Raw genomic sequence first — 7,085 nt, 5'->3', positions numbered from 1 at the left:
TTTTTTTTCAAATTTACAAGATTTTGTTATAATATGCTTATATAAATGTAAAAATAAAATGATGTCACCAAACTTGTTTTCTTGCTAAAAGTGCACTCCCTGAAATGTCTCCCCTGCTTTACTTGTCATACTGAATTGATGTTAAAAGTGTGTGATATGCAAGTTTCACTATAAGTTCCACATAAACCCAACATTATCAATGTAAATGAGGTCAAGGCCAGACAAACCCTACCAGGCAAAGATTTACACCTTACTGTAGACCAAAAATAGTAATCATATTGCATATGGTATACAAGAAATAGACCTAATTACGAAAATTAAACATTGACTTTTTATACCATGAAAATGATGGTCAATGTCAGATAAAGCCTACTGAACAAAATGCACGTCATACAATTATTCCATACGCTAAATATACATGTAGTTGACCCAATAGTTTACAGAATTTATAAACAAACATAACCATAAAATAAACATTACCTAATGAAGTTAAGAAGATATGAACCCTGCAAGACAGACACACAACTATCATTACAGTCTTTGAATATAGTACAGTTGACCTATTGCCTATATAATCTAATAAACAAACATCACCATGGAAACCTTATAATGTCTGGATTGATTTATTTTTGTTGAATATAACTTTTAATACTATTGTGCTATTTTGTGAAAAATATGTCAAGGATAAAGGGAAATTTTGTATGCATTGAAGTGTTAAAATTATATAACTTACAATACATGTTCTTATGTTTAAAACTACAAACTTAAGAGAAGAGAAAGATACCAAAGGGACATTCAATATCATAAGTCGAAGATAAACTGACAACGCCATATAAAAAAAGAAGGATCAAACAAACGAACAACAATATACAGAAAACTGAAGATGGAGCATCACAAACTCCAATCAAAACCGGGGTGATCTTGTGTGCTCTGGAAAGGAAAACATATCCTGTTTCAAGTTCAGCACCCACCCTGTTGTTCATGTAACAACGAATCCGGTAATAAGTCTATAATAAGTCTATTATAGATGTGGAAATTACATAAGATGACGAGTGTGGCTTCATATTTAGTTGATGATAATGACAAACTGGACATTTTGATATAATGAAACAATTGCAATTGATTCACAATTTCTTAAGAACTATAGGCAGGTGGAGAGGAACACTTGACCAAATGAATTAGTATCAACTAGGGTCTCCAGATTATTTGCCAACAGCATGGTTTATCAAAACAACAGCATAATCAAACAGATACAGTTAGAGGTTATCTCGGGGACCATTTCACTACTTAATTGATAGGGGTGCCGCTGGGTTTCTGGGGATGTTATACATCTCAGTATTCAACAACTAGCAGATGTCTACACCTTTCTGTATAGCTTTGGGTCGTCCAGTAAACATATAAATGCAGTGTATGAAATGCAACACAAACCATATTAACCATCAATATTTCAGAATCGCAAACATCTTCGACAAAAAAGATAGTACTACCCTTTGAAACGAGGTTTTTTTTCAGACTTGCGCCGCTAGGCACATAACACAAAAACTATAAAAAGGACTTTTTAATTGTTTTACATTGTCGTATCGGGGCTTTTTATAGCTGACTATGCGGTATGGGCTTTGCTCATTGTTGAAGGCCGTACGGTGACCTTTAGTTGTTTATGTCTGTGTCATTTTGGTCTCTTGTGGACAGTTGTCTCATTGGCAATCATACCACATCTTCTTTTATATAGTCTGCAAATAATAACCAGAATAAGAAGTAATTATACTGACTAACTATACTTTATAATATAATGTCAATTTGCACGATAACGATATGATTCCATAACAAATACTAGTAGTGGTAAACATTGTAATAAGGAACTATATCGAATAGAATTAAGCTTTTGAACTTGAATAAAATTATAAACTTTAGTCATACTTAAGGACGAACAATAACACTCAAATACGGTAAGCGCCAGTTTTTAATAACACTACGTAAAACTATTTTTTATAGAAATATTCTTTATAAAGCACAGAGGTGTCAGTATTCACCTCAAAAACTAACAAAACCTTTGAATAGACTTATTAAGAAGGGATATAGTTACGATACTGTTGTCAGGTCATTAAAGATTGCATATTTTGGCGTTAATATTGATTCACTTATAGGGTCTTTGCATCGGAACTAAACAATTTAAAAAAAAAACAGTTGTTGGCATGACACGAGTTATGTTCTTCTCATATATTTTATGATGGTATGATACTAAACCCCTAACGGGAAGGATTGTGCTTGATGTTCATATGATGAAGACATAATCTTTCAGTCAGTTTAATTGAGGTCTGGAGCTGGCATGTCAGTGAACTGCTAGTAGTCTGTTGTTATTTATATATTATTGTCATTTTATTTATTTTCTTTGGTTACATCTTCTGACATCAGACTCGGACTTCTCTTGAACTGAATTTTAATGTGCGTGTTGTAATGCATTTACTTTTGTACATTGGCTAGAGGTATAGGGGGATGGTTGAGCGCTCACAAACATGTTTAACCCCGCAGCATTTTTGCGCCAGTCCCAAGTCAGGAGTCTCTGGCCTTTGTTAGTCTTGTATTATTTTAATTTCAGTTTCTTGTGTACAATTTGGAAATTAGTATGGCGTTCATTATCGCTGAACTAGTATATATTGTTTAGGGGCCAGCTGAAGGACGCCTCCGGGTGCGGGAATTTCTCGCTACATTGATGGTGACCTTCTGCTGCTGTTTTTTTCTATGGTCGGGTTGTTGTCTCTTTGACACATTCCCCATTTCCATTCTCAATTTTAGTATGTGTGCTATTTACAGCTAGGAGATAGATTAAAGGCAAAAATGTATTGCAAATACAAGACCACTAAATTTTCTCGAAAACCACCAGATCACCAGATGTATAGTCTTGGACCATCGTTTTTTTTGTTTTTTTTTTTATCTTTAAAGACTTGCAATAGATTTCAACAAATGAATTTATTCTTATCACACTTTCCATGGAAAGACAAGTTTCAGCTTTTAAATGCAAAATAACAACAAAAATCTTTTTTTTTGTCATGGTATTACAACATAGTACGGGTTGTACTGTACTGCAATATTCTAGGAAATACTTCATAGAAAAATCCATATACATAGGAGTACAGGAAGATACCACCATCTTGAATGAACACTTGTGAAACACTTGCCTGACAAGGGCCCATGATTGGTTTAATAATATAATGTCTAATGTCTAATGTGTAATGTCTAATGTACGGATTTTCAATAAGAAAAAAAAATAACAATAAAATAACACTTGAATGATGCTGCAATCTTTTAATCGGAAAATAAGTGTCCATTCCGTTCAATATTGACTAATTGGAACAAAATTTCAGTAAAGTCATAAGCACTACCCAATGGTACCTTTTTGCAGTGAATTAAAATTTTAATTCATTTTTCTGGGATATTTTACATATTTCAGTTCAACCATTTCAAAGGGCTTAGATTGGTGAACAGCCTGGCGGTCCAAATAAAATTATAAGGGCTGTATTCTTTATGGATATAATTCTAACAAATGAAAGAAAAATATAATGGTGAAAGAAAATCTGAATTATCAAACCTATGACTAGATCATCGCCAAGGTACTTTATAAAAAAAGTGATGTGATCGGATTGCCAATGAGACAACTATCCACCAGTTCAAATAAATTTGATAAAAGCAATTATGTGCAATATGTACGGCCTTTAACCATTAGAAACCCCAATACCGTATAGTCGACTGAAAAGGTCCCGATATATATATATATAAAAATGTGAAATAATTCAAACGGGAAAAACTAACAGCCTAATTCATAACGAAACTATTTTCGAGAACTAAGCACTGATACAAGTACGACAGACGCGAACCAACGACAACCACCGAACTATATGCTTCTGTTTGGGATATAAACATACATAATGTGGCTAGAATAAACCCTTTTGTTAGCGCTCACCACTGCCCCAACCTGGGATTGTGGTGTAATAATAAACTGTATAATTTAGTAGCAATTGGCTTAGCTCAAAGGAAAAACACAATACAAACAAAACACCGAAATAAGAGTACTTGCATTTACTGAAATCTCTCTCAGATTACCAACTGATAAACACTATAATACAGTAATATAACAAATACTGGGATACATGTGCCCCTATTATATAGAATAACTAATAAATGTCGAAGTTTGATTTAACACCACAAAAAGATATTTCAAGAACGAATTAGATTCCATTGTTATTAGGTAACTATTTATGTTCAACCTATTGCTGCACCATTATATCAGAGGCGGATTATGGGGGGGCAGGGGGCCCGGCCCCCCCCCCCCTTTTTGGGAAAAAATTTGGTTGCTTATATAGGGAATCATTGAAGCGTGACTGGTGTGGGCCACCTCTTAGGTCAGTCAGTGCCGGGGCCCCCACTTATGAAAATTTCTGGATCCGCCACTGTATATATTCAACTGTTTTAATTCAATACTTTGTGTGAATATGCCATTCTGTGAACCTTTGTTCTAATCTTTTTGTTACAATAAAGAAAATTCATTATATCAAAAAATATTTAAAAAAAATTCTCACAGACGCCTTCTGTGCACACCCAATGTATTTAGTTAGTGTAAAGACGTCTTAGTAGTCTGAAAAACGCATGTTACCTTGTGCAATGCCAAAATATTATTAAACAGTATGTAGCTAAATGAGTTTTTCATAACTGTACACACACATATATATATATGTGCAATATGTACGGCCTTTAACCATTAGAAAATCCAATACCGTATAGTCGGCTGAAATATATGTATAGCAATCTTTATTATTCAATTATGTCTTAATAAGAAACAATCAATCAGCCGTGATCAGTACCAATAAAACAATATCTAAAGATTTTACTTCTGTGTAAAACTAATGACCTTTAAGAATGGGTTTATTAAAACGAGCAATTAGCTAACACGATTCGTATATAAATTTTTGGGCTTTATGAACAACATCAATGTAAAAATTGGGATATGATATACCGTTGTTTATGCATTTATAGGACTATACAGGTGCATCCTAAATTCTTATCAAGACCTCTGTATCAATGAAAGAATGTTGCAAATATTTTAATTAATGTGTTGTAACAAAATCTCTGACTAAATAATTCATCAGATATACAAAAATTCCGTTCATTAAAACGCGACTACAGACACTGGCATGGCGAACACCGTGTTAAAATAGTCACACCATAAAAGTCGCCGATATCACTGATAAAAAATAGAACGAAAATTCGTCTCCTTTGCTGTTATTTTTGTATAGAGTTTCACTTGTGGTACTGAAATATCCAAATTTAGAAAAGGACAATTAATGCAGTCTATATATAAGATAAATTATTCAAAGTAAATGTCTGTGATTCATGACTATACGGGGAACAAGTCTGCTATTAATAAAGGAGCGAAATTGGTGCGCATAGTGAATACTCACAACCTGCCGATAAACTTTACTTCCTAAATGTACATGTACATTAATTTTATCCAGAAGAAAATATAAAAGCTTAAGTTATCTCATTTATACAGCTCCTGTAAGTATATCTAGCATTATTTCCTTTTCAGTACAGAAAAAAAGGCTTTATAAAAAAGAATTGAGTCAAAAACAAATGCAACCAGATTTACCAAAGGACCATTTAATCTATTAAAAGTACACGTACTTCTCTTTGGTATGGCTGTTTAGTGTACAGAGTCATCATAACTATTAACTTAAATGAGCGAACCATCGAAAGCACTTAAATACCTCTTTCAAACAAAAACATTATCGTAATCAATAAACTTCAATGACAAGTTTTAAGAATAAAATTAAAGATAGCAACTATGGCAATGTTTCAGTCTAGTAAAATGCATACGAAATTTACAGAGAATATTAAGATTTGGTAACTAAGTTGAACGCATCAATCTCATTGAAATAGAGATAAAGGATACAACAGATACAGTTAAGTCTGCCTCATATATTTTGACAGTAAGGATCGGTTGAAAACAAAACTTTGCGACAAAATGGATGATTTCCTAATGGTGAACTTTCCATTTCTATGTAGCAACATTCCAGCAGCGCCTGCATACGGAGTACATATCTCCCAAATGATACGATATCCACGGGCTATTATTTCCTAGTATGATTTCCTTGATAGAGATAGTGGGTTGCTGCTAACAAGAAAGCTATTAAACCAAGTGTTCCAAATGGTGGAGTTGAAATCATCCCTTTGTGAATTTTAAGCACACTGACCGCTACTGAATATACATGTCACAGATGATGTCGAATATGTTCCCTATGTCGTAACTAAAATCCCGTTCCATCGAATGTGACCTCCTACCGAATTCGACTATTTGCCGTGTTTGTAAATCAATAACATGATCAACACGACGGGTGCCGCATGTGGTGCAGGATCTGCTTACTCTACGGTGGCATCTGACAGCAGCCTAGATTCTGGTGGGGTTTGTCTTACTTAGTCTTTAGTTTTCTATGTTGTTTCTTGTGTACTATCATCATGTTACTGTCTGTCTGTCTTTTTTTTTTTAGCCATGGCGTTGTGAGTTTGTTTTCGATGTATGAGTTTGACTGTTCCTCTCGTATCTTTCACAACTTTAGGTTAAACAGATCTAACTCAAAAGCTGGGGTACTTTAAAAACTATGATTCTTATATACAAGTATATCCAATGTTGCAAGAGTAAGTAGTAATATACATCTATGTTGTATTTATTCGCTGGGGTGTAAAAATATAGTTCTTGTTCTTTTGAAAATCAGTATCGAAAAAACCTACAAAAGAGTGGCTGCCGCTTGTTATTTGTGAGGTTGTCAGGTCGGTCCCAATTAAACATATGTAACGTCCATATTCTTCAGAGCCGGTTTATTTAGACGTTTCTGATTTTGAATTCTTAAAATTGTACGTTACTTTACTGTATTTATTTCCTTATGTCATTCTTCTCTTATTCATTTCTCTATCTCTCTTATTCACGCTCTATCTCTCTTTTTGTATATGCAGTATAAAAGTATAAAAATTAATGCCGCTACAGTGATGGACACAGGGGGTCCATGGCCGTTTTGATCCTCCATTTTATTAACGAT

The sequence above is a fragment of the Mytilus trossulus genome, chromosome 12, assembly GCF_036588685.1.
Source record: "Mytilus trossulus isolate FHL-02 chromosome 12, PNRI_Mtr1.1.1.hap1, whole genome shotgun sequence".
Taxonomy (NCBI): Eukaryota; Metazoa; Mollusca; class Bivalvia; order Mytilida; family Mytilidae; genus Mytilus; species Mytilus trossulus.
Note: the sequence above shows the minus strand (reverse complement) of the source record.